This window comes from Argiope bruennichi, chromosome 9 (genome assembly GCF_947563725.1).
Source record: "Argiope bruennichi chromosome 9, qqArgBrue1.1, whole genome shotgun sequence".
NCBI classification, from domain to species: domain Eukaryota; kingdom Metazoa; phylum Arthropoda; class Arachnida; order Araneae; family Araneidae; genus Argiope; species Argiope bruennichi.
Window position 1 is genome coordinate 32,004,005 of NC_079159.1, and position 16,937 is coordinate 32,020,941.

The 16,937-nt window shown below is 32.1% G+C and overlaps 1 protein-coding gene and 1 non-coding gene across 3 annotated transcripts in view; one reads left to right on the forward strand and one right to left on the reverse strand.

The window, feature by feature from the left end:
- Nucleotides 1-16,937, forward strand: part of LOC129984383 (BTB/POZ domain-containing protein 9-like) — a 203,546-nt gene that overhangs the window by 103,988 nt on the left and 82,621 nt on the right. The window lies entirely within an intron of this gene.
- On the reverse strand, nucleotides 5,884-5,965 carry Trnas-uga (transfer RNA serine (anticodon UGA)). Its single transcript has one exon. It is a non-coding gene; the product is annotated as a tRNA-Ser (tRNA).

The window sequence follows — 16,937 nt, forward strand, 5'->3', positions numbered from 1 at the left end:
TTTTTTCATACGTATTTTTAATAATTTTTTTTCCATGTTGGAAATTTTATGGGCACATTTAAGAATAAGATTTTGATCTTTCTTAAGAAAAATTGATAAATGGTTAACATCTTTATAATCCTACATGGCATGGGTATATTGAGAAATATATTGGGTCATAATTTATGAATTATATTGGTTCAAAGTCTAAGCGTTTTACGAAACCAAAGATCAAACCATTTTTATTCTAGATATTAAATTGGATATATTTGAAAAGCTAATCTCATTTTTTTTATTCTCCATTTTAATCTCCTTGCCAATCTCCTTGTAACAGAAGTTAAAAATTTTCCCCGAATTATTTCGCTACTATTTAGTTTAATTTTCTATTAATCGATTGAAACGATATAATTCTTGTGATATTCATGGGCTCATTTAAATATAAAATTTTAACCCCTCATAAAAGAATAGCTAATTCTGTATAATCCATCATTATAATGGACAAGCATCGTTTGCACGAAGCCAAAGTTCAAATTGGCTTTATTCTACAATTTTAAGTGGTATATTTTTGAAAAATTATTTTCTTTCGTTATTTATTCTTCTGCATTCTGAAAAATCTCCTCGAAACAATGAAAGAAATGTTTTCCCAGTCTCTTTCCCCCTGCCCCACCATGTCATAACTTCTTCTCGTTGCCGTGTTTAAATATTCATTTCTTAATTCCCTGGCGTTAAAAAGATTGCTTTGGCTACTTATGTCGCAGCCTAACGATGTGGCTCCTCCTCGATTCTTTATAGGAGCCTGGCTCCAAATCTTGGCGTCTCTGATTCAGTGGTAATAGGTTATTGCCGAAAAAGATGGCACATCTTGAATAAATTAGCTATGTGACAGTATCGGATGTAATTACTGCACTAATGGCACTTTCAGGACCTTTAAATTTAACGAGTATTTAAGAGGTTTTTTTCATGTGTTAATGTTTTAAATATTTGATTAAATATATGGAAGGAAATGGTATGGGTTGATGTCCAACGTTGATTCGAGCGCATTAAAGCCGTTTCGGCAGAAATAAAAATGTGTCATCGTGTACTAAAGTTTTGGACGTTTAAATTTTCTCTGTATTTCAAGGATTGGTTTATTGTTGTTAGAGGTTTCTCTTTTTAGTTGTTGATGTAATGAATGCTTTTTGATTATCGTTATTATGACAGGTTATCATTCCATTCACGTTAAGTTTATGAATATCTTTCATTCTCTCCGCGGGTTTGATCGTTAATGGTGAATAATTACTGAATGGATTAAAGAGAAAAGATAATGGAACGGTGTTCGTTGTATTTGACATTTTGGATTTGATAGTTTTGTCGAAGAAATCGCATCAGAAATTTGTCGGATTTTAGAATCATTAAAAAAAACACCCTCTTTTAAATCTTTTATATACTGCAAGAAACAAGACAGCTTTTTATTTTATTGTTTTAACTAGCAGCAATAGACATGCCTGTTGACTAATATGATGGCTATTTTGTGATGAAATGATGGTTAATTTATAATGAATTAAAATAATTAGAATTTAAAATAGTATTTGAACAAATTTCGTCAAAACATTTTTCGCCAACATATTTTCTTCTTTATTTTTGCGTATAAATATAAATATCCGAGACTCTAAAAGAATATGGCTTGAAATTTTTTGCGGCCTTCTGTTTATGGAATTGACAAAAAGAAAAGCAAAAAATACCCCCCCCCCCATAAAAAACAATAATTAAATAATTTGAAACTGATTTGTTTAATATGAGTTAGTGATTTTTTTACTAAAATAAGGATGAAATTTGATATTTAGATAAGTATTTAAGAGAATTTTTTAAAAAATTAATATTTTAAATTAAAATATTCATTGGAAAAAAATGGTAAAAATTATTATCCATGTCGATATTATAGCACAGTGAGACTTTTTCAGCAAAAGTAGAGACGGTTCCACAATCTTAGGATTTTAAATATTTCCTACAGTTTATGGATTTGATTTATTATTCAGATTTTTTTTCTTTTCAATTGTTATAGAGTTGTAAATTAATACTTTTTAATAATTTAGAATATGACTATATAATAGAAGAAAAATATTGCATAGCAAACAAATAATATACATAATAATGTTATTTAAAATAATTATTTCAAAACATTTATAAATATGAAGTAGCTTACATTTATCCGGAATTTTGATAAACCTAAAAATTTTAGTTAAAATTTGACATTTCTCTAATTGATGGCTTGTGACGTAGCTTTTAGTTTAAAATAATTAACATCGATACTTTTGTAAGTGAAATAAAAACTCCAAAACAAGAAAACGGTGTATTGTTAGTTCCTTATAGTAGTTCCAGCTCGATTTAACCAGAATTTTGTGGTCACACATTGTTAATGGAACTGACATTTATAGTGGAATGTGCATAGAACTTTATGTATGTCTAAGTAATTAAAACAAAAAATAACTTGGTGAAATCGCCGTTCTTAATATCACGTACGCATTGCTATATACATCCACTGTAAATGGTAATTCTACCTAATCGTACTCTGCGCCTATTTAGTAGGATTCATAACACGGCGTTTCTAATTTTGTTGCTTTAGTTCCACTCCTCTCGTTGCTAATTATTTTATACCAGATTTCTAATTTTGTAGCTTTAATTTCAATCCTCTCCCTATTAAGTATTTTCTACTAGATTTCTAATTTTGTAACTTTAGTTTCACTCCTCTCGTCGCCAGTTGTTTTATACCAGATATCTAATTTTATAGATTTAGTTTCACTCCTTTCGCTGCTTACTATTTTATACCAGATTTCTAATTTGGTACCTTTAGTTTTACTTCTCTTGTTGCTAGCTATTTTATGCCAGATTTCTAATTTTTTAACTTTAGTTTCATTCATCTCGTTGCTAATTATTTTATGCCAGATTTCTGATATAGTAACTTTAGTTTCACTCCTCTCGCTGCTAACTACTTTATACCAGATTTCTAATTTTGTAGCTTCAGTTTCACTTCTCTAGTTGCTAACTATTTTATGCCAGATTTCTAATTTTGTAGCCTTAGTTTTACTCATCTCGTTGCTAACTATTTTATGCCAGATTTCTGGTTTAGTAACTTTAATTTCATTCCTCTCGCTGCTAACTATTTTATATCACATTTTTAATTTTGTAACTTTAGTTTCATTCCTCCCGCTGTTACCTATTTTGTACCAGATTTCTATTAACATGCGCAGCTAACTGCAAGAGGAATTTGAAGTTTTTTACACTTGAAATAAAGTCGCTACATTGAAAGCCTACTTTTCATGTACTCACACCATATATTTTCAATTCTATGCGAATTTATTTCTTCTTCAGACTGAGTAAATGTTTTATTCCTTCATCATCCTTACCATCACTCGCAATTAATGTCAAAACAAAGCGCCTCCTCCCCTCTAAAATCTCCACCAAGGGTTGCAGCCACTTTCCTATTCCGCGACCGCATGCTACATCTAAACGAAAACAAATAATGGCAATTTTCCCCGACGCAAATTCTACATCATGTCAGCATGACAGTTGTCTCTAAAGAGACAGTTCAGCAAAAGGAAAACCCCGTTTGCCCTGATTCGGTGTGAGAGGGACTTCACACACAGCAGTCCCCTCTCTAGTTCCAGCATCCGGCCGACGTGAGAGGAGGGGGAGAGAGGTCAGGCAAATAAACCGTCACAAAATGGCGCGTTCTCGGATGCAAGACGCCCCACCAAGATGCAATTTTCTCTTCACGCGCTCCCAGGGCGGCCATACATCAAAAGCACCTTTCGGTTGCCGGGGAAACACTCACCGTCTCTTCCCGTTGCCATGGTGACCGCATCGCCCCTTCGTCAGGTGTCGGTCTTCGTGTCTTCCCTATCCGTGTGTGAAGATAATCACGGGGTAGAACTCGTGCCTGTATTTTTAAAAATATACTCGGATTTCATAGTAAAGAGCGTGCGTAGAGATACTAAAAGATTCGAAATTAAATCTTACAAAGACAACAGAATTTTTTATTATTCACCCACGCAGCACTATTCATGCATTGTCGAGTTCGAGTTCGATTTCTATTTTTTTTTTTTTTTTTTTTTTTTTTTTTTTTTTTTTTTGTATCTGTAGTTTGCTATTTTTGGAATTTGAGATATTTTTGTGGAAGTGGTATTTCATATCATGCCCGTATTGTCGACTTTCTTGTAGAAAAAAAAAAAAAAAAAAGAGGGAAAAATCACTGAATATTTCGTTTTAAAACTTTTAAGATTGGATGAAATATCTGCCTATGTTAGCCGAAATACGGTAATGCTTAGTGTAGTATCACAAATCAAATGAACAGAAGAAACAGATCATATCTTCATGGCCGTGAGCCTGGAATTTTAGCAATTTCTGGCTAATTGGACGGATTGACTGATTTATGTGATGGACGGACTGACTGATGTGATGGACACATCACATCAGTAGAAAAAAACACTGATTTATGTGATGATTTAAAAAAAATGAAATACAAATACATATGAAACTGAAATATATGTATAGAAAATATACATAATAAAAATTAACAAAGAGAATTAAAAAGTAATAAAACCCGAAAGAATGTGAAGCAATGACTCAAAAAACTGAATGCATAAAATATTAAAGAATAAGGAAGAACGTGAAAAAAATGAATGCACTCATTCAAAAAAAGAATAATAAGAAAGTATGCTTATCAAATGGAAAAGTAATAAGATATAACACAAAAGCAATGAAAGAGTAATACAGAATAACATGAAAAGAATACATATATAAAACACAAAAGAATTTCAAAATCTCAAAAATGAATAAATATATAAAATACAAAACGATTATAAAATCACAAAAAAGAATAAATACATGAAATATAAAATCACATAGGGAGTATTTGTACGAATTAAAACGCAAAGCTAAAAAAATAATATTCAAATTAAATATTAATAACACTTACAAATTGAATAGGCATAAATTGGTTGGCATTTTAACAAGATTTTAAATGTTGAGAGGCTTTACAGGTTCCAGATTATGAATTTGAATGTGTTTTAGCACATTTATCAGCTGCAGTTCGATCAATTGAGTATAAAATAACATTAACAATAGTTATTTTAGTGCCGCCTTCGCCGATCAGCTGTTCGTTTTAATTTAAAAGCACCAATCTAATCATATTTTAATTTTGATGAATTGCATTTTATCAAAATAAAAGAAAGATTTTTAATATTATACCTGATAATAAAAGACTAATTAGTTAAATGTATTCAAAATGGCGAATAAAATTAAGGAAATCTCTCTAGTTTTTGAAATTAGAGACACTGCCAAAGTTTTATTTTTCAATATCTTTCGAAACTGGAGGTGGTTGGGTAAGCTATGCATGAGCTCTATATAAGACAATGGTGATATATCTATAGATCATGCAATCTATCCGAAATATTTATATTCATGCTATATAAACATTTCTCGAAATTGATAGAGTGGTTGTGGTTAGAGGATTTTTTTTGATAAAGAATGTATACTTAAAGTTGTATTTTCGAAACTTTAAAAAATGTGATTGGAGGGAACATGCTATCTTGACGGTATATCTAGAAGTCACGAGTTTTCATATGAAATAAAAACTTTCGAAATCGGAGCAGTGATTGGAGCTGGAGAAATGTTTCTTTAACTTTTAAAATTATTTTCATTGCAGAGATGAAAAATGTTTGCTCGTAAGATACCATAAATCATGTACAAAAGAGCAGGATTTATGATTATCTTTTGTTTAATTCTTTGATATATGTGTTCTTGAACATACAAGTAAAGAAATGGTACCACAAATTACAAATACTTTGCCACGTATAACAAATACTTGTCGAATATTTAGACAAAAAGCAATAACAAAAACTGTACTTTCAAGTAAAAGTTAATTCTCGCAGCCGGTAGGATTCGAACCTACGCGGGGAAACCCCAATGGATTTCAAGTCCATCGCCTTAACCACTCGGCCACGACTGCTCGAGTACTCAAAGCGATTCAATACAATACAACAACGTGTGACTGCCTTTGTTGACATAGTATTACGTCAGTCACGATGCTGCTGTGAAATCCCCTTAGAAACTGTGAGTCGTGACGGAGTGTTTTATTGTTTCGTCACGAACATTGATGTTTTATTGAGTAACACGTTAAATGCTATGTCAGCCACCAGTGAGTGACTTGTGCTTTTCATTCAGGCCACATCAGTTATTGTGACTGACATTATAATATAATGCGTTCGTCATTGTTGATTGACGATATTTATTTCAAAAATAATATTCTTTGAATAAATTTTAATCTAGAAATCACAAAATAATATATATCATTCTATGCAGTGTTATCGCAAATGTACTTAGACCATTGGTTGTCCTCAGTCCGATATTGCCGACTAGACAGAAAGGATGCTAAAATAAGCTTGGTGCTTAACGTGTTACCTGGCAAAATTTCGCTAGTGAAGATATGATGAAATGATAAAATTGATTTGTATTCATTACGTCAATAAAAAGCATAATTAGAAACCTTGTTTATATAGTGAATTTTTGAAAAAAAAATCATTAAAATTGAAGGAAATTTGATGTTATTGAAGAATTATTTTAAGTATAAAAAAATTTTAAGTTAAAAAAAAAAAACCTTCTCATGCCTTAACACGCCTTTAACGTTGATTAAGGAAAACATAGAAATTCTGACTAATTCGAGATTATGTAAAAATCTGATTAGAATGTTATGAAACCCTTTTTTAGGCTAGCATTTACTTTCCAAGAATTTACTAGACACAAATATTTAATAGATCCGAATCCAACAGTTCGCGTCGTAGAATGTTATATTATACGTGCTAACACATCATATTGCATTCTGTGATTTTTTCATTACTCAGTTTGCAGAATGTTACAGTCATGTTAATTTTACAAATAAACGTACTTTTAGTAAATATATTTTAATGTTGAATGCTTCGTTTAGAAGTCAATCTAATTACGTCTAGAAAGCAAAAGGGAAAATTAGTGTTACTAAAACTATTGATTGATAAATAATGCATAATGAGGGGGAAACGATATACAAATCTATTTATAACAACAACAACAACAAAAAGATAATTAATAATACCTTATCCTTATGACCTTTTATACCTTATTTCCCTATTTTGTTGTTCTACTTTCTGTACTTTCGGTTCCAACAAATTAAATTTTCGGCCACAGGTAGATTCTCAGAATAAAATTACAGCCCATATTTCATAAATTGCTGTGAAAAGTTTAAAAGCTCTTATTACGTCTGTCATATTTAGATTTCTTAACTTTAGCCTTCACCTACGAAGAATACATCTCCTTCTTATCCTACTGACCAAACACCTTGACCGATGTCCAGGAGGTAGCCATTCCGATTGTCTTGTCTTACAAAATGGCAGTTTTCGCATTTGAAATATAACCATCGTTTCTTTAGCGGCGCTTGTTCCCACTTTCCAGCGCTGGAAACCTTTTGTGGAGGAAATCTGCGCCCATCTTTCTTTATTTGGGGAAGAGCCGCCATTAAACATCTGCCTGGACGTTAGGGCACCCGCGGGGCCCGCGTAATATTGGGCCCCTGGCCTCCCTAATCTAGCTTTATGGGCGGCTGTGGTGATGCCCAGTGGCATTCGTTATACGTTTCTGCCTGGTGGCATCCTTTGAGCCGTTTTTCATTTTTGGAGCCGGGGGAGGGGGCTTTTAAGTGTTAGTGGGGCATGTATAGGTATACCTGGGTTTGGGGATGAAGGAATTGCGTCTTTGTTTCGTAGAAGGGAAGGGCGAATAATGCTCAGAGAAAGCTAAAGTGACCAATGTTTTCTGGACTATATCTTAAGTTATCTCCAGAGATTGCATTAGGGAAGATAAATTTTGCATTTGCTGTTGGTGGAAGCGAGAAACTGGGAAGAAAGATATTTAATGAAAATCGCTAATTTTGACTGAATCAGATGGATGAATTGTCTTTATTAATTGATGCAATATATACAAAAAAACGTCATTATGAGAGAATTTATCTGTAAGCTAAATGCAGTAGTAGAATCGTCATTTCTGGTCCATTCATATTTGTTGATTTTAATAATTTTCTTTCTAAATAAGTGATTATGACATTTCATGTTGGAAATTCTAAACTAGGAAATAATCTTTTTCTATTCGGAACTGTACCATTTCATGTAAATGCATTGTAACTTGGCTTCTTTTCTGCTCTGTTTGTGTTAAAAAAAAGATAGTTTAACTTGTACTAAATGCGAGATTAAACGCCTTTTTTAAAAAAAATTTATACAATAGTAATAGAATTTTAGATATAGAGCTAACTGAAAATAAAGTATGGAATCAGTTTACTCACCAAAAATAATATACATAAACAAAATATTTTTTAATAACCTTCTAAAAGTTAAGAAAGTATTTTATTTTAATTCGAATATACTCAAGTGCATGATCATAGAAATTAAAGGAAGACATAAAATTAGATAAACTTGAAAACACCATAAACATTTTTGAGTTTTTAAAGATTCCCAAAATTACAGGGTCTCTGAGGAGCTGCCTATTTGTTGATCATTCGCTCTTTAGATCCGAGAATAATTTGAGAATACCATGGAAATTCTTGAGTTCTGAGAGCCCTCCAAAATTGCAGAGCCACTAGGCAGCTGCCTATTAGATGATCCTTTTCTCTCTAGGTCCGAGAAAAAAAAAAGTCTTCTATAATTTGTGATAAAGTATCGGCTTCAAGCCTCGATTCCATAGAAGATTCGCCATATTTTTAGGGGTCATATACATTAAGTAGGTCTTCATGAGCCATTATCCTTTATGTGTTATAGGTATTTGGAAAGGGGGGGGGGAGGATTGACGTAAAAAAAGCCATCAACGTCTGACAACTGTTCAAAGTAGCAAAGCCGGCTTTAAGTTAATTTTGTTTTAATTTCGAGACGCGGCATTCATGTAGCATATTTAATCATTGACCTCTGATACAGATGGAGCTGAGGGAAATTTAGAATAATTATAATAAGAATCTCATAGCCAAATGAAGAATTCTTGAAACAACTTTTTCTTTAGGGGGAAAAAAAAATCCCAATCCTAGGATTTTTTTTCTTTTTTTTTTCTGACTTATCAGAACAAAGTTTTAGTACGCGAGATTCTTTCCTTCAATAAAGAAACGAAGAAACCGAATTCCTAATAAAGAAGTACAAAAATAATAAACGCAATTAAGAACGGATACTTTACAAATGGTGCTGTATTCTGATACAGTGCCATAGGCAGTAGCGGGGAGGGGGGAGTAAAAAAAAAACGAGCCACCAAATCGAGGATACTACTTCATCATTAGGGAATTCGAAGTATTCTTTTTTTTTTTTTCCCCTTCTCTCCAGTTTTCGATCCCTATTCTTTTTTTCTCTAGTAGCAACGGTCTTAGCCCGTCCCAATTAGAGGAATGTTGGAATGCTCAATAAATAAGTGAACGAAGAAGAGAAAGGGAAAAGAAAAGGGAAAAAAAGCGGGATTACGGTGAGAAATCCGCATTCTCTTGGGCCGAAAAAGGAAGCCAGGGACGCAAAAAGAGAAACCCAATTGGAACCTAAAGGGACAAAATAAATGGTATCCGATATGAAGGTAGCGGCCCAAATTGAAATAGATGGCCCGTTTCTCTTGGTGGGGGTGTACCGGCATTCCTTGCACCCCAGTGGGCGGAAGGGGCTACATAGATGGATGGTTTTACCCTAGGGACGAATTCGACGCCGTTTAAAAACTCGAACCCATTGGAAGCGTATTCGTCTTTTCCACGGTTTGATAGTTTTCTTTGAAATAAAAGAGTTCCCTCTCGTCCAATCTTTCTGCAAGAAAAGAGAGAGAAATCGGAAGAAAAAGAAAAGACAAAACTAAAGTTTTGGTGAGGAAATGGGATAATTGTGTGAGATTTCAATCCTGAAAGAATAAAGCTTAAGTGATTAATGGTTCACTCATAAATCATTCGTGCAAAAGAGGACTGTGAGAGAAAGAGAGAGGACATCTGAATTTCTGAAGAATTGGAATTGATATTAAATGGAGCTACGAGCCGAAAGGAAAGTATTAATCTCGAGTTTAGTAATAATGTCGAGAGGGAAAAAGACATTTTTCACGCAAAGAAGTATTATACCACAGCAGAGAAAAATGAATGGTAGAAATAAAGAGTTCTTGCCTCAAACACAGACGAACATCATTAGCGTTGAAAGTACTTTTTATATCAATCAAAGATTTTCTTTCAGTTGTTGAAGATAGAATTTTTATGAATTCAGGGAAATGAAACCTCTTTTATATTTATGAGGAGAAAAGAAAGATATGAAATCTACAAATCCGGTATTTAAAATTATGCTCTCATTGAAAAAGAAAGGGGAAAAAAAATCATGCGGTATATTCTTATTTGTATATGTTTCTAAAGATTTAATTTCATTATCAATTATTCCTTCACTTCCTGATGTGTTAGAATTTTAAAATTTTGTACAATTATATATTTCAGTGAAGAAACACCATTTAATAATTTTTACAATGCAATTTTGATTTCATACTGGTGATGCCATCTAGTAGTGAATTCGAGAAAAGAAAGGTTTCAATAATGTTTTAAAATTGAATTATGAATTAAAGACTATAAATAATTGAAATTTAAAAAAAAACATTATATATTTCAATACACTAATGAAAGTGCTCTTTAAAAACGATTTTATAAACTTGTTTGTTTATTAAGTTTATGAGGTTATTGTGGAATCAAAATAAAACTTTACTTGTATCGAAATTTTATTAATGGAAGCGCCATATGATTTATTTGAAGGAAACTCTAACACTTCGGTATGTGTTGCCACTATGCTGATATTAACATTGATAATGAAAATTTCTGGGTAATGCCATAGAAGTTGGTATTTCTATTATGGATGAAGAACTCGAAGTATGGCATGTTTGAAGAAAGATCGATTTACAAATGGAAATTCATAACTTAATTAGTTTTCCTCAAGATACAGATTGCAACAATGTATTGAGAGAAAGATATTTTTGTGAAAATACACATTAGGAAGATATATAAAAATAAGAAATCCGAACTGAACGAGTCAGTCGTATTAATAGAGAGTTAGATCTATAACTTTGTGAAGAGAAGTTATTTATAGAGTTTTACTTTACTTTTCTTTTCGTTTTTTTCAACAGAGAAATTGGATTTTATACAATGAATTCGAAAATTGAAAATGGAATTTTCGTAGAGATAAGTTGCAAGAAATTTGTATAAAATGCAGTTCTTATAAAAGCTACAGCAAATCAATACATTTATATATTTGATTTAAAAAGGATATGCATTAGCACTTAAGGTTGTATAGATGTGTGACGTATGTACATGAAATATCTCATGAAATATTACTTATAAGCTTAGCTGGGGTAGAGATAGTACTTTAAGCAAATGGAATGGAATCATGCTTCCGTAGAATAGAAATAAAATTGAAATATTTTCTTGCGAACATACCGTCTTGGTATTATCATATCTTCGAGTGGATTTATGAAAATTCTATCAAGCATATTTAATCATCTTTGTCGAAAATATTTCAAATTCAAATTACAATTACCTATTTATATGGTTCGATAAAATCAGGTCTAACATTTTCTGAAGACGATTAGAATTTTATGGCATTAATATTGTTAGAATTTGTTTTTATCGTTTTCCAGTGCAGGAAATCTGCTTGTAAGAAAGACAGTTATATAAAAGTAGTAATAGCTGTTGAATGAAAGTTGGATCGATGACCCCCCCCCATACGTTGCAAACGTTCTCGGTGACCTGATGGCTTTGGCGATAAAAGCGTAGATACCAGAAAAAACAAGAATCTTGATGGTAGGTCCATTAGGGCACGAATTATGTGATTTTTGTATAACTTTCATCGCTGTGTCACGGAAACTATAAAAAAACTGTGAGACAGAGCTGCAGTCAGTCATGTGCTGAGTAGCCAATCAGTATTAAGTCGATTTCAGCACTAACGAGTAGTCAGTGGAGAGTGGCAGATATTCGAGAGGTGTAAATAGTCGAGGGAGGTCTTTTCTGCGGAGTTCTCTCTGAGCGCTTTATGCTATTATAGTTGTTTACTACCGAATTTTTATTTATGTGCTGCTGTTCTTGTGTATGTTTCGACCGTGTTTCATTGTTTGAGTTCATATTTTCGTGTTGAATAAAGTGTAGATATTTGTTATTGAGCCTTTTGGATTGTTCCACTGTACACCAACTCCTTGCTTCTTGAGTTTTGGATTTTGAATTTTCCATAATTATATTGTAATGATCAAGCAATTTAAATTAGATCTTTTTTAGTATATCACCTTTTTTTAGACTTCATTTTTAGAATTAAGTCTGCCGATCCAGGACCATGGCAATTCCAAAATCTATTACTTTGATGAATTTTGACTCATAATTCTAACATCATCTTTGTAGGTTTATAATAGATTTTTGGATAAAATCATAGTATTACGCACGCACGCACGCACGCACGCACGCACACACACGCACACACACACACACACGCACACACACACACACACACACACACACACACACACAATTATATATTAATTCAGAAATTTGGCATGAGATTTTGGCACCAAAATTGTGAATCAGTTTTTAATTTTAGGCCAAGTCAATGGTTAGCGGTATATTCAATGCATTTTAACTATTTATTGACATTATTTTAACTATTTATTGAACACTATAATTGAAAAATATTGCATGTGGTGTTGATACCAGAATTAAGGATCTCTTACAGTATTTGCTACAAACTGGTCAATCGTAAAATGAATTCCCGATTCTCATCTCTTTAATTCGAAATAAACTCAAAACGGAAGGGGAGAATATTATTTATGGTTAATTTGGTATGCAAGTTAAAATTGGCGCTTATGTATCTTCCAAGAAGTAAATACAGATATTAACACCCTTCAAAAAATTGCAAAATGCAGTATTACTAATACTTGCTGTCTTTATTTACTTCACTAAATTCTAATTTTATACTTGGGATTAATTAAGGGCTACTTTAAGAATATTTTAATGATGAAATATTTGTATTCATTGAAGCTAGTTTTGTCTGAAGAATAAAAAGGACATGGACTCTCGTTTAATCTATTACAATTTTCCTTTCGTTACGTTTTCATTACTTACGGTAGCGTGAAGGAGGATAAAAACCCAACCGAAAGTTTATAATTTTAAATCTGCTCCCACAATTAACAACAATGCCTTTGTTTTTGCGAGTTGAAAAGTAATTATTTGCTGCGCTACGACGGTCTGTTCAAAGGCACCGAAAAAGGTAGAAAAAGCAAAGTGTAGGGGTGGATGACGACCTAGGGGAAAAAAAAAAAAGAAAAAAGGAATTACCAAACAAATTCTTGAGGAAGGGATGAGAAACGGTAGGGTCTGCCACCCACCTTCGGTAATGAGATTCTCCAAGACATCAGACATGGGTGGGGAGGGTTGAGAAAGTGGGATTAAATCATTGCCCGTTCGCAGCGCACCGAGATTTCAATTAGTTAGAGGCCGAGGTGGGGATTATGAATGTTTGATTACTTTTCTCGGCTCTAGATTAAAAACAAAAGGGAAAAATAATAACACTGACTTGTTTTGTAAAGGTTTAAATATTCATACGGATTTAAGTTGATGCCGACATGGGAAGGCAGGCAAGTTCCCATTCTCTAATTAATCTTTTTCTAAGATCTCGGGACCCGCGTAATGGAGATGCCGACACCGTAGGATGATTTGTAAAAGTAAAATCATATTCAGTAATATGTGAGAAAAATGGTAGCGCCATAGATGTGTTTGATGATGTCTTTTCTGTTTCTTGTGCCTGCATAATACCGCAGGTGTTCTTTTAATGAAGCAACCGGTATAAAATTCTTCTGGTTTGCACATTTCGTTTTTTTGGTTATTAGGTGTACGCTTGAGTGAATTAGTTCAGTGGATCACAAAAAGGCAAATGGTGTGCTGAAAAGTAGGTTGTTAAGAATGGTAAAGATTTCTGAATAATTAAATAAATTTCTGTGAGCATAAGTCTCATATATTTTTGAAAAATCAGAATATAAATTAATTAAGGAGTGTACTGTCTTATGAAATTTTTTTTACTCTTAATAATATGAGAATGATGGTTATGAGAATGGCTATTAGGTGTACGCTTAAGTAAATTAGTTCAGTTTAGCAGAAACAGGCAAATGAAGTGCTGAAAAGTAAGTTGGTAAGAATGATAAATATTTTTTAAATGTCGGAAAAGTCAGTGAATCGCTTAGAGTGCACTGTTTTATGAAAAATTAATTTTTACATTTAATAATATTAACGTGATGTATTTTCGTATGGTTATTGTGTGGTTATTAGGTGTACGCTTGTGTAAATTAGTTCAGTGTATCACAAAGTGGCAAATGAAGTGCTGAAAAGAAGGTTGATAAGCATGATAAATATTTTTTAAATGTTGGAAAAGTCAGTGAATCGCTAAGAGTGCACTGTTTTATGAAAAATTAATTTTTACATTTAATAATATTAACGTGATGCATTTTCGTATGGTTATTGTGTGGTTATTAGGTGTACGCTTGTGTAAATTAGTTCAGTGTATCACAAAGTGGCAAATGAAGTGCTGAAAAGAAGGTTGATAAGCATGATAAATATTTTTTAAATGTCGGAAAAGTCAGTGAATCGCTTAGAGTGCACTGTTTTATGAAAAATTAATTTTTACATTTAATAATATTAACGTGATGTATTTTCGTATGGTTATTGTGTGGTTATTAGGTGTACGCTTGTGTAAATTAGTTCAGTGTATCACAAAGTGGCAAATGAAGTGCTGAAAAGAAGGTTGATAAGCATGATAAATATTTTTTAAATGTCGGAAAAGTCAGTGAATCGCTTAGAGTGCACTGTTTTATGAAAAATTAATTTTTACATTTAATAATATTAACGTGATGTATTTCCGTATGGTTATTGTGTGGTTATTAGGTGTACGCTTGTGTAAATTAGTTCAGTGTATCACAAAGTGGCAAATGAAGTGCTGAAAAGAAGGTTGATAAGCATGATAAATATTTTTTAAATGTCTTAAAAGTCAGTGAATCGCTTAGAGTGCACTGTTTTATGAAAAATTAATTTTTACATTTAATAATATTAACGTGATGTATTTTCGTATGGTTATTGTGTGGTTATTAGGTGTACGCTTGTGTAAATTAGTTCAGTGTATCACAAAGTGGCAAATGAAGTGCTGAAAAGAAGGTTGATAAGCATGATAAATATTTTTTAAATGTCGGAAAAGTCAGTGAATCGCTTAGAGTGCACTGTTTTATGAAAAATTAATTTTTACATTTAATAATATTAACGTGATGTATTTTCGTATGGTTATTGTGTGGTTATTAGGTGTACGCTTGTGTAAATTAGTTCAGTGTATCACAAAGTGGCAAATGAAGTGCTGAAAAGAAGGTTGATAAGCATGATAAATATTTTTTAAATGTCGGAAAAGTCAGTGAATCGCTTAGAGTGCACTGTTTTATGAAAAATTAATTTTTACATTTAATAATATTAACGTGATGTATTTTCGTATGGTTATTGTGTGGTTATTAGGTGTACGCTTGTGTAAATTAGTTCAGTGTATCACAAAGTGGCAAATGAAGTGCTGAAAAGAAGGTTGATAAGCATGATAAATATTTTTTAAATGTCGGAAAAGTCAGTGAATCGCTTAGAGTGCACTGTTTTATGAAAAATTAATTTTTACATTTAATAATATTAACGTGATGTATTTTCGTATGGTTATTGTGTGGTTATTAGGTGTACGCTTGTGTAAATTAGTTCAGTGTATCACAAAGTGGCAAATGAAGTGCTGAAAAGAAGGTTGATAAGCATGATAAATATTTTTTAAATGTCGGAAAAGTCAGTGAATCGCTTAGAGTGCACTGTTTTATGAAAAATTAATTTTTACATTTAATAATATTAACGTGATGTATTTTCGTATGGTTATTGTGTGGTTATTAGGTGTACGCTTGTGTAAATTAGTTCAGTGTATCGCAAAGAGGCAAATGGAAGTGCTGAAAAGGCGGTTATTATGAATGTTGAAAATTTCCGATATGACCGAAAAATAAGTAAATCGTTCCTTTGAGAAGGGGAAAACGTTGATTGTTTTAAAGCATTAATAACTGGCGCATATTATAAAATTGCTATGATCATAACTCTCATATATTTTTGAAATCATAATATAAAATAATTAAGAGTGTGCACTATTTTATGAAAAATGAATTTTTACTTTTAATGGTATTAGAGTGATGTAATTTCATGTGGTTATTAGGTGTACGCTTAAATTAATTAGTTCAGTGTATCAGAAAGTGGCAAATGAAGTGCTTGAAAGTAGGTTGTTAAGAATGGTAAAGATTTCTGAAATGACGAAAAAATCAGTGAATCCTCACTTTGAAAAGAAGAAATTTTTGGTCGTTTTAAAGCATTAACGGCGCGTATTGTGAAATTCATGTGCATACTAATATAATATATATCCTAATATATTTTTTGTGATCATATTATAAAATAATTAAAAAAGGTGCTATTTAATGAAAGGTTAATTTTTACATTTAATAATATCGGAATGCCAAAATTTCATGTGATTATTATGTGGTCACATTTCAAAGTATCTTGTTTCCGTACATTTTATATCTTATTGAAATCTCTTATTCAGTGTACAAAGACGTTTCAGGAAAGATACTCAGTATGGAAATACAAAATGTTTACATCGAAATTTATTTTACTACTCAGTTTTTTTTTCATTTATCGTTTCTTTCATCATTATTATATGGTTGAGATACTTATGATGCTCTAAAGATTTCCGATTTGTGTCTTTGTAACTAGCTCGTGCTTTTTTCTTCTCGATCGATTTGATATTTTCTGAAATTTTCTGAATCTTCCATTAATCGTTTTACATCGTCAAATCGATAAACACATCTTCCTTAATTTTTCCTTCGATAAATGGTAA